The sequence below is a fragment of the Polyodon spathula genome, chromosome 11 (genome assembly GCF_017654505.1).
Source record: "Polyodon spathula isolate WHYD16114869_AA chromosome 11, ASM1765450v1, whole genome shotgun sequence".
In the NCBI taxonomy this organism is placed as follows: Eukaryota; Metazoa; Chordata; class Actinopteri; order Acipenseriformes; family Polyodontidae; genus Polyodon; species Polyodon spathula.
The window spans coordinates 15,227,490-15,249,191 of NC_054544.1; the positions used below are offsets into that span (position 1 = coordinate 15,227,490).

Below are 21,702 nucleotides of genomic sequence, written 5' to 3' on the forward strand. Positions count from 1 at the left end.
TTTGCCAAACTCATCACTCATTACATTGTGCCTACAATTTATTGTTTTGAATGAATACTGCAGGAATGTCTTTGGATCTTTTAATTAGAACAGCAGGAATGCAGTGCTTTGTTATACTTGTTTGTAACATATTTTATTATTTCAGGTAGAATAATCTTCATGCATGCCACAGCTTCAGAAACTGCCCTATCATTACACTGTAATTAATGTACATTTAAACAGAAGGTGTAACAGTATTACAGTGAACTTATTCCCAGTCTTTCAGTTTTCACTTGGAGTTTTCACTTGGATTTCTTATTTTTCTCACTGTAAGCCTGTTTAATAATACATTCTTATCATATAAATAAATTACGGACAGATGCTTTCACTTTGGTGTTTATGTTGTCCAACTGGGTTATTCTGCTTAGCCACAACTGAACATAGTAGCAATGATTGCTATACATTATGCTATTTTCAGTCCTGTTGGGTCATGTGATGTAATTGTAGGAACAATTCAATAATTGATAATTTAATGTTTATCTGGGTTGATTAGTTTTCTTACTAACATTATGTAACTGACGTGTTGCAAAGATGGATGATTTACTATGAACACACATTCATGGGCAGACACAAGGAATGGTTAATCAATAGTAGCATTTTATTAAGCACACAAATAATAAACAGAAATCAGAAAAGTCAGAAAGTAAATGTCTTAATTTCTAAACACAAAACACAATTCAAAAGTCTCACTGCACTCATGCTGGCTAGCAGGCAATTGAAATATGACAACGCCGGTCTCCTCACACACCAGAAGCACTTGAGCATATTGTGACGTAGTAGCTTGCTCACACACACACGACGACATACAATTACAGCCTCAGACTGAAATGATGCAGACAATCTTAGAATATATTAATGGTATATAGATTAAGTATATGGCAATTTTACTTTTAAAGAAATTCTTCATACAACAATATGAGGTAGGTTACTTATAGTTACTTCATCAAGTTTCACAAAAAGTTATTTCACACACAAATTGTGCAAACTAAACAATTAACAGTTCAATTCTACGTGAATGTGTTATAATTAGTTACTTTAGTTCCATGAAAGGAAAATGCAACTGGAATTATACTCAACAGTTCCTTGAAGCTTAGACTTTTGGTCCGCTGTTTGGAAAATGAATCTGTCCAGTACAAAAAGCTCTCCTCTCACAACAAAGTCTTCAATCCCACTTTGGATTAAACTCGGCAACAAAGCTTTACATTCTCAATAAATCAACAAACAGCTGCAACAAAGTCTTCAGTCCTCAGTCTAGGATCCACAACATCGCCCGTCCGCTCTGTCCTCTTCGCTGAATCTTTTAGTTACGCCGGTAGCAGGGCACAGCTTCTTTTGGATGCTGTGGTTTTAGGTGTACAGCAGACCCACACTGGTTTGTCTGATAAGTCGCTGTAAGTTTTACAGCAGTCCTCCAGCCGGGCCTTAATCTTATTGCTTGTGGTTGTTGACTCGCTTGCAGCTTGCTTCCTCGTCTTGGGTCCGTTTCAGGCAGCATCCCGTCTTAAGTCATTTTTTAGGCAGAGTCCTGGAGTTGCAGCTTTGCTTAGCAGAGTGACAGCACCTTGTTTAGCATTCGATGTGGAGTGCAAAATGTTCAGTTTTGCTTGGATATTTATAGTCTCTCTCACTCTGCTAAATAGCCACTTTGATGAGATCATTTGTGTATCTTGCCTTTTTTAAACTTTGATGTTTTAATGTCTTTTTCCACTTGGAAATTCCTAGTTTATGTCTTCCTTGCGTCAAAATGATTGTTGTTGCACATGTGAATTATCTGTACATAATTTAACTGTCTGCTCAGCCTAATCCAATTGAGGTGCCAGTCCTCTAATCAGTAGGTCACATAGTTCAGTTTGTCTGCAAGCCAGAGGCCCCCTTCTCAAGACACAGCAGTTTTCTGTGAATTCCTGAGATGTATAAAACTTGATAAATAATGGGTCAAACTGCAAGTTGCATTCCAGGTCAAAAAGGGCTTAGACACTCTTGCACACCAAATACAATCCTGTTAATGTGCCCTTGTGATTTATGATGTGATTTATTAATTTGTAAAATATTTAAATTTTGCTACCTCATTTACTGCAGTGGGCAAGCGTGGAACAAAAAATGTCACAGGCCTAATAATCTTGATAAAGATAAAGAGCTTATGAAATTGCACATGTGAAGCAAGCATGGATCCATGTTAGCCTGTTCTCACACTAACTGTGTACACATATGAAATAATGCTTTATGAACCGACTATCAAAGGTTCAATAAGTCATTACTTTAATTGTTTTGCCAATCTTGTGACATAGGGTTGTGAAGAAACTAATGTTACTGCACATCAAGAGTTTTCAAATTATATAATTTGCATCAGAATATCCCCCATAAAATCATAAAATCTTAACACGAATGCCCTAATGAGTTTGTTGTCAATTTGTGTGGCAAACATTGGTCGGCTGGGTCATTCATTTCTATCAGTACAGGGATTGCCCAAAATGCAAATGCGCATGGTTCTCATACTGAGAACAGTTGAATCAATATATTAACTGGTGTTTTATGCAATGTAATCTGCAGTGCCCTAGGTGGCATCAGTTACAGTAACACATGCTTTGCACATTACATTCCAGTGTTATAGGGAGATCTAGCAATATATTATCAGATGGAAACTACAGTACAGTTCATTTAGTATGCCGTTTTGGTGTAACATTATTATTTTTGTTCTGCATTTTCAAATTTTTTTTTTTACAAAATATCTTAGAATTCAAGATAATAAAGTGTACTATGAAATGTGGTGCAAAAAAATTCCACTTTTTTTTTTTGGGAAAAGGACACTAGGTTTTCTAGGTTTAGCACACTTATTTGATTTTAGGTTTTAGTGTTTTGTTTGTTCGAAAAATGATGATTTATTCGAGTTAGGTAGTGTGTGTGTGTGTGTAAAATGCAGCGTTTGCAGCTGATGGCAAAGCTTTATAGCAACACAGTTATTTGCTTTTCAACCCTTTTCTGAAACCAATGAATTATTTAATCAAGTTGAAAAAATAGTATCTGCACTGTACTGGTGACCATACTATTATTATTTTGTCAACACTTCTCACCTAACACTTTACTGTGGATGCTGATTGACTGTCGAAATGCTTGCTTGTCAGTGTCAAGTTCAAGGATATTATTCTAAATAGGTTTTAAAATATTGATATAAGACATGCCTCCTCTGAGTAATTGAACAGGGTCTATAGTATGCATTAGTAATACAAATGGCAGTGTTTTGCGCTGTTTGGTTTAAAATAAAATCAGCAATAAAATAGGGTACAATTGTGTGGTTAACAAGTTACGTTAGAGACTCTGTCATTCCAGTTAATCCAAAACAGCTGAATTCTGTTTGGAAATGATCCCACTCTAGCTATTCTCAGAGTGGTTAGAATTCCTGGAATCTTATGGGTATATGCAGCAAATGTCATTTTACACAGCTATCTGTTATACATGTTCTTTCATCACTGTATATTAACATTAAACAATATATAAGTAAAAATGGTTAGTTTGGTGGTACATTCCCATTAAGCAGTTGGTTCAGTTAAGGAAAATGCAGCTTGCCTTTTAATACCCTTAAATTATGCCTGTGGATTGCTAACATGTTACTGCTGATTCAGCAAGTGTATTTTGAACCTTATTGTTTGGAATTACAAACGGTTTGGTTTTTCTTTTGTCTTTTTTTTCAACTAGATGTTGATTGGGTTTTTTTTTTTTTTTTTTTTTTTTTTTGTGTGTGTGACTTCAAAACCTAGCTGGCATTAGCAAGCTGTTTCCCCACAGTGTTAACTAGCTTCCTGACTACTTTCTGGCAAGTGCTCAATATAACTGCTTCTCAAGATGGGCCCTGCTTCCCAGGGTGGGCAATGTAATGAACTGGGTTGTTGCTTATATGGAGCCTAGCAACACTTTCTTCATCATGAACAACTAAATGCACTTTTGATTAAATCCTTGTGTAGGGGAATTGTTTTACAAGGTACTGGAAGATAAAATAGTAGGTAAATATACTGCAAGACTTTTTGCATTTGCTATATAATTTGAATTGGTTATGTGCTGAGAATTCTCTGCTTGCATACTACATGCTTGCCTGTAAAGTGTTATTACTTATGTAAATGTAATCACTAATTTGCAGAGCTAATGTAGTATATTACTACACCCGTGCTAAAATGATGTTTTAATTATATACAGTACATTATATGCAACAGCAATGCACACTATTCATGAATACATATTTTGTGGTTCTTAAAGTACCTGTATGATATACATTAAGACTTTTATTTGTGTAAATGACTTTGCCTTAGATAATGCATCATGTTCTGATTTTCTTTCTGAAATGTAAATGGTTTTAAATTGCTTTTTTTAAAGTCTTGTTATGTGCACAATGGTGATTTCTTTTTATGACTGGCTATTGCTCATTTTCCAAAAATCCTCTTGTCTGCTTTCCTCGTAGCTAGGTAGCTTTATTGCTTGTCACTTACTGTAAATATGTATACATTTACAATTAGACGGAACCAAAACAATTCCAGTTTGTAATAATTAAGTTGTCTTTAACCAGAAAATTACCTTTTATGTAACAGAGCTAATAACATAAGAACATAAAGTTTACAAATGAGAGGAGGCCATTCGGCCCATCTTGATAGTTTGGTTGTTAGTAGCTTATTTATCATAAAGTCTCTTCAAGCAGCTTCTTGAAGGATCCCAGTGTGTCAGCTTCAACAACATTACTGGGGATTTGGTTCCAGACTCCCACAATTCTCTGTGTAAAAAAGTGCCTCCTATTTTCTGTTCTGTTCTTCACTTGTGACCCCTGGTCCTTGTTTTTTTTTTTTTTCAGGTCGAAAAAGTCTCTTGTTATGTTATGCTGAAGTTATTTAAAAGTGGATAGGAACAGGTCGAACATGTTGTTTGTATCCTCCTTTGTAAAAACTTGTGAAAGGAATAATTTATAAATTTGCTTTTTTTTTCTTGATCTATGTTTTTGCCATTTGTATCTTTTAGACATGTTACCTCCTCCTTGAATGTTCTTTTGCGTTTGTAATATTGGAAAAACTTTTTGGAATTGGTTTTGGCCCCCTTAGCAATGCTCATTTCTATCTCCCTCTTGGCCTTTCTAACTTCCCTTTTTGACATGCGTTTGCAGTTCCAAGTTCCTTTATGTGTACTTTTGTTCTTGGTCCCTTTTAAACGCTCTATAAAGTGCCTTTTTTCTCAGAATATTTTTTTTAATTGATCTATTAAACCATTTTGGCCATTTTGTTTCACATTTTGATTTCTCTACTTTTGGGATGTCATTGTTTTGCGTCTCTGGAACTACATTTTTATAAAATAGCCATCCTTTTTCTGTGGATGTTTTCTCTATTTTACTCCAATATACTTCTGTTGGTCTCTGTTTCATTCCTTCCTAGTTTGCCTTTTTAAAATGGTAAACCTTATCTTTAGTCGTTACTTTTGGGGTTTTAAAAAGTACTTCAAATGAGACCATGTTGTGACCTCAGTTTGCCATTGGTTCTCTGACATCTGTTTTAGTTATTCTGTCTTCGTTATTTGAAAAGACTAAATCAAGGCATGCCTCCCCTCTAGTTGATGCCTTGACAAATTGTGTTAGGAAGCAGTCATATGACATTTCTAACATTTCAATTTTGTCTGTCGTGCTCCCCACTGGGTTTTCCCATTTTATATGGGGGAAGTTGAAATCCCCCTTTTAATATAGCTTCTCCTTTGCAGCACACATTTCTAATGTCACAATGTCAACATTATTTTGCTTGGCGTCTGAATTTGGCAGTCTATAGCATACCCCTATTTTTATGCCCTTTGAATTTGTGTCCATTATTCTGACCCATATTGATTCTGCGTTGTTTTTTTCTTCCACATTTAACACCTGGGCGTCAAGACTATTTTTGATATATAGCGCTACCCCTCCACCTCTTCTGTCCCGCCTGTCTTTCCTGTACTGTGTATATCTACTAATATTATATTTGTCTCCATCCCTCTCGGATAACCAAGTTTCTGTAACACCTATCACATCATTGTTACTTGTTAGTGCTATAGCTTCAAGTTCTAACATTTTGTTTTTAAAACTTCTAGCATTTAGATAAATACTTTTAAAGGCTATCTGTGGCCAAGTGGTTGGTAAGGGGAACAGATGTCGCGGTGATGAGGTGCAGGAGTGATGAACAGACAACAGTGATTCAGTGAATAAGTGCTTTATTGCTCTTTTCCAGGTCTGGCGACCGTCAAAAATAATAAATCCCCGGCAATACACAACAATGTGTAAAGCACGGGGATAATGAAACCAAGGGCACAGTCCTGAACAAAAACAGCGGTACGGTCACCAGTCCTGGGTGATCGAAAACGTGCAGGTGCTCAGTGCAGTGGTGCTCCGGATAGTGCTCTCCTTTCGACAGCTCCGGAGACGTGTGTTAACTGTCTAGTGCTAAATACAAAAACAGACAGTTACACGGACAGACACAACAATACAAAACACTAACACAATCCACTCTGAGAGCTCCTCTCTCAGTCCTTCTCTCTCTCCACTCGTTTAACCCAAACGAAGGAGAAGATCAGCGTTACCCTGGCCCCTATATGTAATCCCGCATGATATCGAGGTAAACGGTTGCAGCTGCCTTATTACTTGCAGCTGCCTCTCATTTACCTTTCAAATCAATACGGTCTTACAACAGAGTCGCGCTTCCCTCCAGGCTGACCCACTTCCCTGACCCGGAAACGAACTGTCAGGCCAGCCCTTCCAGATACTTCTCCTCCCGTTCTTTAGCGCCCTCACAGGTTGGGAGGAAGATTCATCACCAAGAACTCATCTTTCCGTCACATATCCCACCGCTCAGAGTGGAGCCGAAGGAACACTCGGCTAAATCTACCTTCCCCATTACTCCCCCCTCCCGGGAAAAATAATCCGCATTTTGGTGGTCTTTCCCCGCACGGTGTACCATGTGGTACATGAAGGGCTGCAATGCCAGATACCACCGAGTTATCCGGGCATTGCTGTCCTTCATTGTGCTTAACCACTTGAGTGGGGCGTGGTCTGTGACCAGATCGAATGAGTGTCCCAGCAGGTAGTATCGTAAAGAGTGAGTAGCCCATTTAATGGCCAAACACTCCTTTTCTACTACGGAGTAGTTGCGTTCCCGAGGTAACATTTTTTTACTGAGGTATAATATCGGGTGTTCTACTCCAGCTACTTTTTGGGACAAGACTGCACCCAAACCTACATCCGATGCGTCGGTGTGGAGGATGAATCTCTTGGTGAAATCCGGTGTGATAAGAGTGGTTTCCCTGGGTATACACTTTTGTTTTGTGGGTAGAGGGTATTTCCGGTGTGGTGTTGAACCGTTACGCAATGCGAAACCGTCCAAGGGTTGGCGAGGATAGTTGTGTCCCGACTGGTACAAAATTCATCTGATAATCAATATCGGGTTCGGGGCCCCATTTGCTGGCGGTCGATTGCTGTAAAATGGGATTACAAGTGACGTGGAGGTGCCTGGTGACTTAATTGGAGAGTGAGCATCCAATAACCAAACTGGCGGGCGGCTATTGTGTATTCAACGCATGGACGAGTCACCCCTGTTTGAACTGGAACTAAAATAACCGCTGTTTAACATTTGTGTCAAATATTCGGGGTCAAAACCTGTTGGGGTCGTGGGTGAACTACAGGGTCCAGGGTACCCCTAAAACGGGGTGTTGCGTTTTTTGGGTTGGATCCTGGGACCTTTATGCGTGTTACCTGGATTTTTTTGGATCTACAGAAAGTAGTCTCGTTGGTAATTGAGGGGTTAAAATTTGGTTTGGTTACCAACGGGGTCAGTCACTTTTCGGAGGACCAGCCAAAACATCGTGCCGGTTCCCAAGGAGACGCTAAAATCCCGACCAGTCGATCCTGGTATAACCGGAATTTCTCAAACTATTTTGGACCAAGAAGCCAAAAATTGAAGCGCACATTGTTCTGGAGCTCCTGTTGTAGGAAAACTGAGCCCCTGGCCTGGTTCCATGATAAAGTATAGTGCCGAAGTCCCAAATATGCCGACGATGTATAACTGTGTCATGAACAAACCTTTGTTGTTTTTGGTCCCCTCTGGTAAAGGCAGGCGGGACGCCGCACCACGCCCAAACGGCAACTGGTGTTTATTTGTAACGTTGTTGTCAAGCCCTGGCTCACCTTTTGTTTGCGGTGAAGTGGTTCCGGTTTTTTCCGTCTCTGGAGAAGACTTTCGGGTTAAAGAGGATTTGCTGCCCCAAACCAAGGTGTCCCCCAGTCGATCACGTGAATAGCCCCATGCAAGAGAAGACAGGTTTGTGCAAAACATGCCCGACCAAACCAGTCCATTCAGTAGTAAATCGCAAAAACCCCTTCACTAACCCGTGGTTATCGCTGGCATTATTTTCTCTCTGGAGCTGCGGGTTAAAGGGATTTGCCAGTATCCCTTCGTCAGGTCCAGAGTGGAAATAAACCTCGCTTTTCCCAGTCTGTCTAAAAGTTCGTCGACCCGAGGCATGGGATATGCATCGAACTTAGCAATAGCGTTCACCTTTCTGAAATCCACACAGAATCGGTTGGTGCCGTCTTTCTTAGCCACTATGACGATCGGACTGCACCACTCGCTCCTGGAAGGCTCAATCACCCCAAGCTCGAGCATATCACATACCTCTTTGCGAACGCCACTTCGTCGACTTTCCGGGATCCGGTACGGTCTCTCTCGCACTGTGACACCTGGTGGAGAGATAATGTCATATTCAACTAAGTTTGTCCTGCCGGGCACGTCAGAAAAAACATCGCTGAACTCCTCAATAAGCTTACGCAGCTCTCTTTGCTGATCCGGAACCAATTGTTCCCCCATAGAAATCGCTCTTGTGCTCGGGGTCTCTGGACAGGGACCTAAATCATCCTCCATATTGCCTGGGGCTATAAATAAGACCTCCCTTGCCTGCCAGGGCTTTAATAAATTGACATGATAAATTTCACGTTCATTTCGGCGATCGGGCTGTCTAATTTCATAATTTACTTTCCCTATAGCCCGAATCACCTCATACGGCCCCTGCCATTTAGCACACAGTTTCGATTCAGATGAGGGAAGTAGCAGCATTACCTTGTCCCCTGGTCGAAAGGTTCGAATCCGTGCATTTTTGTTGTAATGCTGCTGTTGTCGGTGCTGAGCCGATCTGAGGTTGTCTTGGGCCAAACGACCGACCAAATCCAGCCGATCTCGTAGTAGGAGCACATACTTCACTACATTTTTAGACGAGCCTTTGTGCTCCTCCCACCCCTCCCTCAGCAGGTCGAGAATGCCGCGAGGCTGCCGGCCGTACAGGAGCTCAAAGGGGGAGAACCCCGTTGAACTCTGCGGCACTTCTCTCACCGCAAAAAGGAGGTAGGGAAGAAGCGATGCCCAATGTTTCTGCTCCTGTGTTACAAATCGCCTCAGCATCGACTTTAAGGTCTGATTAAAACGTTCAACCAAACCGTCCGATTGTGGATGATAAACGGACGTCCTGATGGGACGTATTTTTAATATTTTGTACACCTGCTGTAACGTATTGGACAAAAAATTGGTTCCGTGATCCGTCAAAATCTCCTTGGGGATCCCTCTGATAAAAAAAAAATAATCAGCAGTTTTTTTTTTCCCCAATGTTGGTTTTCTGAGGCCTTTTCACCTACTAAATTTGCCTGCAGGGACTCCCTACGTGATAAAATAAAAATTTAAAACAACGTGGGTTGACGCCAAGTCCCAAACCTGCCCGACCGGGATTTTTAACCAATGGTAGGTGATAAACGTCAACGTGACACACCTGTTAGGGTAATTTTTTTTTAATAAAGACTTTTGGTACACCTTTGTAACGATTTGGACAAAAACATTGGAGTACCCGGATTACGTGAGTAAAAACTCCGATTGGTGTCCCTAGTTCCTACGCCGAATCCCCTACTGCGGAACTGCCTGGCCTTTGCCCATACCCGGCAAGCCTGGCAATTAGGTAAACCTCCGATATGGATATAGCTGGGTAAATCCTTACGTATGCCATATAATCCCCCCCTTAATAATGGCACCGTATTTACCCAGAGGGTTATCAATAGAAACGCGCCATACGGGTCCTCATTCCAATTGTGTTTTCCGGTTGCGATGCCCGCAGACGCCGTAAACTGTTTAACCGATGCTGGATAAAAGCTTTATTCATCCTTTTGGGTGGCAGCCGTCACTCCCCTGGTTTGTAGAAGCTGGAGGCGATGTGGCCACCTTTCTGGCTTAAGGGCACGATTCGCGACCCGTACACCAGAAACCCGTAACGAGCCGATGAATTAGCCCCCCCAAAATTAAAGCCCCCGTCCCCCTGGCTCGCCCCGTGCCCTCCGGAGGGTCCCCTCCCGCAAAAGCGAAGGTGAGCAATAAGACCCGCCAGCCTATCCTGGAAACGGGGCGTTTGGCGTTTTTTTCAAACCAATAGTACGATCGCCGGGTGGGGAGTCACTAGTACCCCTGGAGCCCAAATTAACTGTTTCCATATCCAATTTGGTTACCTTGGTTAAATATGAAATGTGGGTTACACCCGAGGGGGCCCCGTCCGGGTTTCCGCACTCGACCCAGCGCTACTCACTGGAAGTCTGGGCATGTGGCTACATATCTCGACACATCAGTATGAAGACCAAGCCAATAGAATCGAGCCAATATTTGTTCCCTCGTCTTCTCGGCTCCGAGGTGCCCCGCAAAAGGGATATCATGCGCCAGCCTCATGACCTTGGTCCGACAAGACGGGGGAACCAATAATTGTGTTACAGGCTGTCCTGTGCCCGCGGCTAGGTTTACCCTATATAGTAATTGCCCCTTTATACTGAAATGTGGATATACTAGCGGCCCAGCGCCATCAACATCCTTACCTTCAATGGACCGGACCTGCCCCCAAGCGTGCACCAGTGACGGGTCGTTCTTTTGGCCCCACACTAGGTCCGCGCTTGAGTACCACGGGTCCGGTATATTGAGAGGGGCTGGAATAACCTCTGCCCTAGTCAGCCCAGTAACCTCGCTCTCTCGATCACACTGCGTTCCCACTCCCTTCGACTGGCGTTTGTTACCATTACAGCACTCTCCCACCAGACCCCAGCCTTGTCTCAAAGACGATCCCTCACATTTCGCGGTCCGTCTCTCCTTATTTGTTTTTCTAGGACGGAACCGAGGGGAAAACATTTCAGTATGAAAAGGAAACACATCACCAATCCGTTCCTTTTTCCCTTTTTCTGCCACGTTTACGTGTGTGGCTGAGACTGCCATTATTTGCACCGATTCTCTGAATTTTGGCCAGTCTCGGCCCAGAATAACTGGGTGCGGCAACCTTTCCGCCACCCCGACTACAAGGTGACGTTTTATCGGTCCTACCGATAAATATACTTTTAGGGTGGGGTATGCCGCCGTGTCTCCATGGATACAGGAGATGGCCACCTGACCTTGTGTCCGCCATGACACACCGCCCAAGAGAGCTGTCCTAATCAAGGTTTGCTCACACCCTGTGTCCACTAACACGTGGGTTTTCACATTCCCTAAAACCACGTCAATCAGACAGGGCCCCTCCCAACCGTTTTTCCCCTGCTTACCCGTTCCAGGCGTCCAGTTGCATGCAGCCACGTCACACTCCATAGCAGCGGGGCATGACCTGGCCCTATGTCCTGGCTGGTTACACCTAAAACAGAGTGGAGGGACAGAGGGGGCATAGGTTAAATATCTGTCCCGCTGCTGGTAGGGCAATGGGGCAGGGGCAACACCTCTACCCCAGCTGGGGGCCATCCTCGGTCTCCATGGGGGGGAGGCAAGGGGGCCCAACGGGGTCGGCGGTCTGGGAGGTCTGGGTGCCGGGACCGAGGGTGATGGTGGTGGTGTTGGAGGAGAGGGAGGGAGAGGTTGGTTCCTTAGCAGGGCAGGATCCCGACCTGGGCTGACGTCAAAGAGTCCTCAAAATCTTTGGCCAATTTGACCGCCTCCTCCAGGGTGTCAGGGTTGTGGCGCCGTACCCACGCCTGAGTTTCGGCGCCGACCACATGGCAGAATTGTTCCACCACAATGGCTTCCCCCATTTGTTGAGCGGTCTTCTTCTCTGGGGTCAGCCAATGGACCATGTGGTCGCACAACCGCTGTGCCACCACCCTGGGGCGTGTCTCCGGGGCTCTCCGGTATTCGCGGAACCGCGTCCGGTGGGTCTCCGCGGTGATGTTGAGACGACGGAGGATAGCCTGCTTGACTAGGTCATAGTCAGTGGCGTATTGGTCGCTCAGGGCTTGGTAAGCTGCCTGCGCTTCCCCGACCAGGCAAGGTCCTAGCTGGCTTGCCCAGAACTCCCGAGGCCATCCCGCCACGGTTGCCATCCACTCGAACGCCACCAAAAATGCCTCCGGATCATCCTCCGCCGTCATTTTCATGGCCCGTGCCTTCGGGGCCGACATCAATGATGTTCCGGTAGGGGTCGCTCCTGCAGCAACGATCAGCCCTACCCGTTCAATGAGCGCCGTATAGCGCTCCTCCCTCCGTCTCTCCTCTGCATCCCGTCTGATCTCCAGTGCCTGCAGCAGCTCCGCCAGTGCGTTGCGGTCCATCCCGGATCTGACACCATGTGTGGCCAAGTGGTTGGTAAGGGGAACAGATGTCGCGGTGATGAGGTGCAGGAGTGATGAACAGACAACAGTGATTCAGTGAATAAGTGCTTTATTGCTCTTTTCCAGGTCTGGCGACCGTCAAAAATAATAAATCCCCGGCAATACACAACAATGTGTAAAGCACGGGGATAATGAAACCAAGGGCACAGTCCTGAACAAAAACAGCGGTACGGTCACCAGTCCTGGGTGATCGAAAACGTGCAGGTGCTCAGTGCAGTGGTGCTCCGGATAGTGCTCTCCTTTCGACAGCTCCGGAGACGTGTGTTAACTGTCTAGTGCTAAATACAAAAACAGACAGTTACACGGACAGACACAACAATACAAAACACTAACACAATCCACTCTGAGAGCTCCTCTCTCAGTCCTTCTCTCTCTCCACTCGTTTAACCCAAACGAAGGAGAAGATCAGCGTTACCCTGGCCCCTATATGTAATCCCGCATGATATCGAGATAAACGGTTGCAGCTGCCTTATTACTTGCAGCTGCCTCTCATTTACCTTTCAAATCAATACGGTCTTACAACAGAGTCGCGCTTCCCTCCAGGCTGACCCACTTCCCTGACCCGGAAACGAACTGTCAGGCCAGCCCTTCCAGATACTTCTCCTCCCGTTCTTTAGCGCCCTCACAGGTTGGGAGGAAGATTCATCACCAGAACTCATCTTTCCGTCACACTATCTTACCTGAGTTGTTGCCCTTGTTCTGATGTAGTCTCCCTTCAATTTTTTGTTGATTTTCTCCCCCGTTCCTTTCTAGTTTAAATGCTTCTTAACCTCCTTGAGGATCCTCTCCACAAGTAGATTGGTTCCCTTTTTATTTATTTAAGTGCAGTCTGTCCCGCCTATATAGATAGATAGCCCTTGTTGCAGAATGTGGTCCAGTATTATTTCCAGCTGTTCGTACGGTCCTTTGCAAGGTGCCGACAGTATCCCGGGAAATACAACAGTTTTGCGCTTGTCTTTTAATTTAATTCCTAGCTCTCTGAATTTGTTTTGCAGGGATTTGGTCTGTCTCTTCCAATGTTATTTGTACCGATGTGGACGACTACTACCGGGTCGTCTCCTCTTCGTTCTAGGAGACTGTCCATGTTCTCAGTGATGTGCGTGACAAAGTAAGGGTGTCTAGACTGCTGTGTTTCTCAATATGGCGTCCCCATCAATCATGACCTCATTTTTTTTTGCTGCCTGGCCAGCACTTGTTTATGGGGTGCTGGATGTTGTTCCTTTCGTTTGCAGCACATTACACACACTTGGTTTCGCTCTGTTGGATTTTCTCAGATTTCCCACATCATACAGGTGTCACAGATTACTGGCTTGATTGTTATTGTTGTTTTTTGTATGTTTAAGTGTAGTTTCTGCAACTGTCAATCTGCTTTCAACTACTTCAAAACTGCTCTGCACTTTTCCCACAAAGCACTTCTCACATGCAGCCACTTCTCCGCGCTGCGCTGTTTGAATGGCCTTGCTTTTGTATGCCTGTGCTTGCTGTTAGCTCCACTCACAACAACGCCAAATTTGAATCTGCTGCTCTGAGTTTCAGTTTGTGATCAGAAAAAGACATGCAGCTTTTAGAATTTAATGCAGTAATTTCCCAATTAATGTATTTTCGGACTGTATGTAATTTCTCCTTACTACTTCAAAACTGCTCTGCACTTTTCCCACGAAGAACTTCTCACGCGCAGTCGTTTCTCCACATGTTCTCGTTGGAGGGCCCTCACAGGTTGCTTGAATAGCTCCACTAATTGAAAAGGTTATACGAGTGGACACGGATACAGTATATAAGCTTAAACTGTGAATGAGAAATAAATGCCAAAAGAAAAAAAAAAATGGTTTCAAATAACATTTGTTTGACAAAGCAAGTTGTGGCATGTACTTGCTAATGAAATGACCAACATCTGCTCAATTTTATAATGTTAATGAACAGTGACTGTATTTTTCTTCTGCCAGCATCTGTATTTGGGGTATATTTGCATACAGATTTGATTGGGTGACTGGAGGCAGAGTGTTCTCTGACCTTTGGGAAAAGAGCAATTTCATGCTGCATTCACTTAATTCTGCAGTGTTAACACAGCATGATTTCACAGCAGCACCAGTGGTCATAGAGTCATGCCTTTTAAATGGATTGGTATGACAGATAAGATGAATGTGTTTATACCTTTCATCCACTGTGATTCTGTCAGCAGAATGCAAACAATATACATAAAATCAATGTCACAATTAAACCTTGTAATAGGAAATCTCAAATATATATTAGATGATATATATATATAGAGATATATATATATATATATATATATATATATATATATATATATATATATATATATATATATATATGTTTTTATATATATATATAAACCTGTTTAATAGATTTCATTATCCTTGGCAACTGTTTTTGACCTTGACCCTGATTTTTAAAAATGCTTTTAGATCTCCCATTCTCGCAATTGTATTGCCATTATATACTGATTTCCCAATCCCTGACCTCTAGTTAACAATAACCCTACTCAGTTAGACTCAACACAGCCAAGATCAAAACAAGCTTAGATTTTTCCTGATGATAATGGTCAGTTGATTACAAATACTGATTGAGAACTGTGATCAGCAGCATTGAATAGAAACTGCTTTACTGTAGTTCCAGTAGAAAACAATAATTCATGTAACTTTTACATGCTGATATGTACAATAACTCATTCTAGCACACAATCCAGCTATAGAGTCTAACTTATTTTGTAAAAAAAAAAACTATATATATATATATATATATATGTGTGTGTGTGTGTGTGTAATTGTCATTAGTTAGGACAGAAATGAGGTGGATATAAATGCTTAATCAGCTGTTAAACATGTTCATCTTATAATCATTATTTGGGGTGTAACGATTAATTGTATCGATGGATCATAATATTTACTCCACATAATTTATCATATTGTAATAAACGTACTGTGATACAAGACTAAAACCACAACATAGCAACTTGTAGTTGACCTGTTCATTCTTGAATGAAGACTAAGTGTGGTTTATAGTTCTTCCTGCCCCATTTAGTGTTTGTCTATCATTAAAATCATTATTCTGCATGTAGCCCGTCAGGCCCATCACATGTTTTGTGATACTGCACATATCTGTACATATCATATTGCAACCTGCATATCAGGATACATGTTGTATTGTTACATTAGTTTAACATCACAGCTCCATTTGTTAATTTTTTTACTAACATAGAACAGGTGAGAATAACATTTACTAATTTACGTTCCTAGAAATTGACACTTATATCATGTAGAATTTGTAGTACATAAGTATATAAACATATTTTCCACTCGGGTGGCATTTTTAATCAACAGCTATGTTTACGTGTCACATTTGTTCTTTCTTTTTTTACCTTTTCTTTTTTAGCTTTTCTTTTCATCTGGCACATTAAAATGATTGCTGATGCCATGTGAGAAAATTTCTAATTTTTTACTAAGTTGCAAGTTAGTTATGGACATGCATTCATGTACAGAAGAATGAACACATATATATTCCATTGCATTATTTAAGTCACAAACTTTTTTTATAAGTCTACTTGAAGTTAGTCATAGCACATGTTCTTCCATGTGTAATAGCATGCTAAAATTACACTTTATGAACAAAGATACAGTCTTCTTTGAGTACTATACAAATCCACAGACATTTGCTGACTTAAATAATTTAAGCTTAATCACATATCTAAATAATATGGGGACTTTAAATTTTTTTAGTAATATAAATATCCTAGGTAAAGGTCATAAAAAAGATGATTTATATAATTGTAGCAGATCAGCAAGTAATGTAAGATGCTATATCCTAGGAAGAAAATGCAGACTACTTTATATTTCTGAAACAGAAGCATAATACTGTTGAATAGGGTTGGGCTATTGTAAGTTGGAATGGCAGTGTATGATGAGATTCACAACATTTGGGTTATGTAATATAACTATGTAATTGCTAATTGGAAAGGTAATGTGCTTTGAGAATATGTCATTCAAAGAATCTCAGGCATTGGTGTGTCAAGGAAGAGATCCTGTGCCATATGCAGACCCAGTAAGGTTCCAGAAAGAGTTTTGAAAGTTTGGAAAGTTAAGGCATATTTACTTTCTCTTTCCACTTTAACTCCTGCACATATTCAGTCTAAACTGAGATCAGGACAAGGGCAGAAAATGAAAAGGGGAAAAAATGAAAACTGTTTCCCTAGTGGGTTGATGTAGTGCTTAAAGCTTTTGCACTTCAAGGCATTCTTCAATTTAGTGTACATCCATTTAGAACAAGCCTGACAGCCCTTTGGAAGACATACCGCACATGATACAGTATCTCAAAACATTTTCCAAGATTGTTTTTTGCACCCTGTGCCTAAAAATGGTGGCCAATTTCTATGGTTTCTTGTAGCACCAGGTGCTACATTTTAAAACATTATTATAATTCTTATGCTTTGGTGAACAGCGCGAGCAAAATGGCGAGAAACAAAATGTGTAAATTCAGATATGAAATTAAGACGCCATGGCCCAGATATTCAAAAAGTTTGTGCACTGCGTAGAAAGTTATGCACATCGCCGATGGCCGTTATGCTCAAAATATGCCATACTCAAAACTTCTTTTTGCGTGCCACAATTGTTTTTTCGCTGTGCACAAATATAATGTATGGATAGCGCAATTTGGCAGCAACCACAAAATCAGTTTTGTGACACGATAAAATAACGCTTAAAAAGCAAGCCTTAACTCTGCGCACATTACTCCAGCACTCACTTAACCAATCACCGGCGCTTTTCAAGGTAATACAACAATGGAAAAAACCCAGCGATCATACAAGGTTCTGTCCACATCTCTATAATGATTATATTCAAAAGAACAATTGTGTTAGCAGCATCACTAGTCTAAAATACATTGTGACAGGGTTTTCCTCGTGTCACGCGTGTGGGTAGCCGCTGTTCAAGCATACAGAGAGACAGAGGTGGTGTTGTTGAAAACGCCGACACAGGCGCGCAGGTTTTATTAACAAAAAAACAAACAGAAAACGAAAGTAAAATAAAGGTGGTCATGTGACGTTACCAGCGATGGTAACGCACAGAGGACTAATACAGCAAACTGTACAAAAAGTGCAAAATAAAACACAGTACAACAAACTATAAATCAAAATGTGCCATGAAAACGGCAGGCCTTGCAGCAGCCCCGATCACAGCGATCGCCATGCTTTTATACTGACACTCCGTTGACACGCCCACCCGCCTGCTGGAACAGCTGATTGCTTTCAGCTGCTGCTCCACACAGACGGGTAATCGTCCCCAGCGGAGCGCCACAGCAGATAAACAATTAAATCAATATTAACAATCAACACAAACATACAATAAACTACATATTTCATTGTACAAGGCTTACGCTTTGCCACATACATGTTTTAAAAATATATTAAGGGAAGCTACAATCATGGACCGAAACAAAACGAATCACTTTCCCAAGCAAGCTTTCTTGGTGCTGAAAGAATAACTCCCAAAACAGAATCAAGAATAGAGCACGGTATCATAGTACATACCTTCGATATGAAACAGACCGGGCCGGCAGAAACTAAACAACTACCAGTATCCAGACAAGCAACAGCGGTTTGATAAGCGGGATCACGGCTACTGAGAGAAAAAAAAAAACAGATGGTACTGTAACAGAAAACAAGAAAGATAGAAAATGTAAATTAATTAGAATAGGTAACATACGCATATTTAAGAACATAAGAACATAAGAAAGTTTACAAACGAGAGGAGGCCATTCGGCCCATCTTGCTCGTTTGGTTGTTAGTAGCTTATTGATCCCAAAATCTCATCAAGCAGCTTCTTGAAGGATCCCAGGGTGTCAGCTTCAACAACATTACTGGGGAGTTGATTCCAGACCCTCACAATTCTCTGTGTAAAAAAGTGTCTCCTATTTTCTGTTCTGAATGCCCCTTTTTCTAAACTGCATTTGTGATCCCTGGTCCTTGTTTCTTTTTTCAGGCTGAAAAAGTCCCTTGGGTCGACACTGTCAATACCTTTTAGAATTTTGAATGCTTGAATTAGGTCTCCGTGTAGTCTTCTTTGTTCAAGACTGAACAGATTCAATTCTTTTAGCCTGTCTGCATATGACATGCCTTTTAAGCCCGGAATAATTCTGGTCGCTCTTCTTTGCACTCTTTCTAGAGCAGCAATATCTTTTTTATAGCGAGGTGACCAGAACTGAACACAATATTCAAGATGAGGTCTTACTAGTGCATTGTACAGTTTTAACATTACTTCCCTTGATTTAAATTCAACACTTTTCACAATGTATCCAAGCATCTTGTTAGCCTTTTTTTATAGCTTCCCCACATTGTCTAGATAAAGACATTTCTGAGTCAACAAAAACTCCTAGGTCTTTTTCATAGATTCCTTCTCCAATTTCAATATCTCCCATATGATATTTATAATGTACATTTTTATTTCCTGCGTGCAGTACCTTACACTTTTCTTTATTAAATGTCATTTGCCATGTGTCTGCCCAGTTCTGAATCTTGTCTAGATCATTTTGAATGACCTTTGCTGCTGCAACAGTGTTTGCCACTCCTCCTACTTTTGTGTCGTCTGCAAATTTAACAAGTTTGCTTACTATACCAGAATCTAAATCATTAATGTAAATTAGGAATAGCAGAGGACCTAATACTGATCCCTGTGGTACACCGCTGGTTACCACACTCCATTCTGAGGTTTTTCCTCTAATCAGGAAAAACCTCAGAATGGAGTGTGGTAACCAGCGGTTGTCATTTGTGTGACACCTGTCAAAATTATGGCGACAGAAGTAGAGAAATCATGAACTCACACAACAAACAGCACAGCATAAATACATCTGTTTGAATTCCGTAGAATCTGTGATGGCCCTTTAAAATATTTAGCTTATTAGCCATGCAAATTCCTGTGATAATGGTAAACTTAAGATACAAATGTATGCATGTGTGCAAATTTAAGATGTTTAAGCACAAAATGATTTGAATTGCTCAGAAGGCCAAATTTGAATGAAAATGGCTAAGTTTTAGGATAAGCGTGATAGGCTTGCAATGCAATCCCTTACATGCATTCAGCTAAGTGCCCAATCCTCAGCAACACTGGCAAAGGGCCGCAGTGCCCAAGGGCTCAATCCGTAAAATATCCCTGTAGTTGCATTCTCCAATGTCATGTTGACACTTATCCAGTTATCAGGTCACTACAATATATTTTTACTTAAGTTATATGCTGAATAGCCTACACTATCCTGTGGTCCGTTGTTTCATTTCTCCATTTAGTAGCTTATTTATATATTAGTTGGGGTGGGCATGCAACTTGGGGGGTGCCAATTCTAATGATGTGTGTTGAGCTTTGATTCTGCATTCCATGTGCAGACTTGAGCGTAGACTTGTCTGAGGAATATTGGTATGTACTGTACACCTATGATAGCTGCTTGACAGGGTATTGTTAATAGTTCATTATCGTGTAGTATCCCAATTCTGCGAATTCACGCGTAGCTCTTGTGCATTTCTGCTATGTTGGTAATGAAAGTGCAGGTGGTTTTACGAGGCACAAACACATTTGCGAATTGAGCAAAAAACTATTTTCCAACTTCAGGCAATTGTCTTGTGCCTTGTTGGAAAATATCAGTTTTTGTGCAAAAGCACAAATTTTGCAAGGGGATTATGCATTGCTTCAAATATCTGGGCCATAGTCTACTTTTTCTATTACCATGTTTAGCTAATGGTAAATACCTGTTTGTACAGGAGCTCTTATTTGATTTACTTACTTGATTCTAATCATTTACATCAATAAAAGCTGTCTTCACTTAAAATAAACAAACACAAAGAAAGTTGCAAATTACTATACACATATAATTACTGGACAAGTAAATTACAAATTGATTTTATATTATTTTGAAACAGATTGGAAATGGGATCCTGGTCTTCTGAGTTTGTTTACAGTGTCTCCCAGCATACTTTGCTTTATTGCTGCATCTTAGCTGTTAGTCTGGGAAACCTGGTTCTTAGATATAAAGATATCCCACTGTTTATCTGCACCTTGTTTCTTGTAATTTGTTAGCTTCTGTAATATATTCATGTTATTAGATAGAGATCCATGTGGACCCATCAGTGCAAGTACATACTGTACTATCTTTTATGTTTTACAGCTAATATTAGTTGTGATTTACCAAAAAAATAAATAAATACTAAGCTTATTTAAGAAATAGAAACAGTAGATGGAAGAATGCCTTTGTGTTGTTATACCTGCCCTTTTAACTATATTCACATCATACTGGCACTGCAACATGGAATATTCATTCTATTTTGAATAATGTGGTGCAAAGGGTTTTAAACATTCCACCTTAGGAAAATATGAGCACTTTTAAAAAAGTGTCTGTAGTCAGAAACCTGCTCTGCAGTGTTCTCCAGCGTTCTACTGTGCAGTGAGATCATGGACAATGTGTTTATCAAAATACATACTCATCCAACTATTAAAACAATCCTATTCATTAGTAATGAAAGCTAATAACATGTATTGTACAAGTGTAGCTAGTATACCTTTTAATTACTGTAATGTGATATTTGTAACTATAATGCAGTCACCAAAGTTCTAAAGGATATTCTAAATCAATTATCAAAGCAAATTGAAGCTTTATTGTAGAATGTAACGTGAACAAATAAGTACAGAAATACACATATACATATATATATATGTAAACTTGTCCCAACAAAAACGATTATAGAATCATTTGTGTATTGTGTACTACTATACACTTACAAACTAATGTATTTATTAAATTGCAGGTATTTTCCTTTATCATTTTTGCTGTCAAATTGCTGCTGAAGTTAAATAACTCTGCTGCAGCAGCAGTGCATCACAAGACTGTATTTCAACATGCTTAAATTGAATTTGGAGTTCAATAGAACTGAATATCATAAATAAATACTAATCTGAGAGGCTGCCTGACCTCTATTGCCTCAGATTTGCATGACGTCCCTGTAGCCCTTCATCTCCATTGATTTG

General features: G+C 41.0%; 1 protein-coding gene across 7 annotated transcripts in view; it reads left to right on the forward strand.

The window, feature by feature from the left end:
- LOC121322586 (zinc finger protein 385B-like) overlaps window positions 1–21,702 on the forward strand; it is a 98,992-nt gene that overhangs the window by 55,528 nt on the left and 21,762 nt on the right. The gene's annotated exons all lie outside the window — the stretch shown is intronic.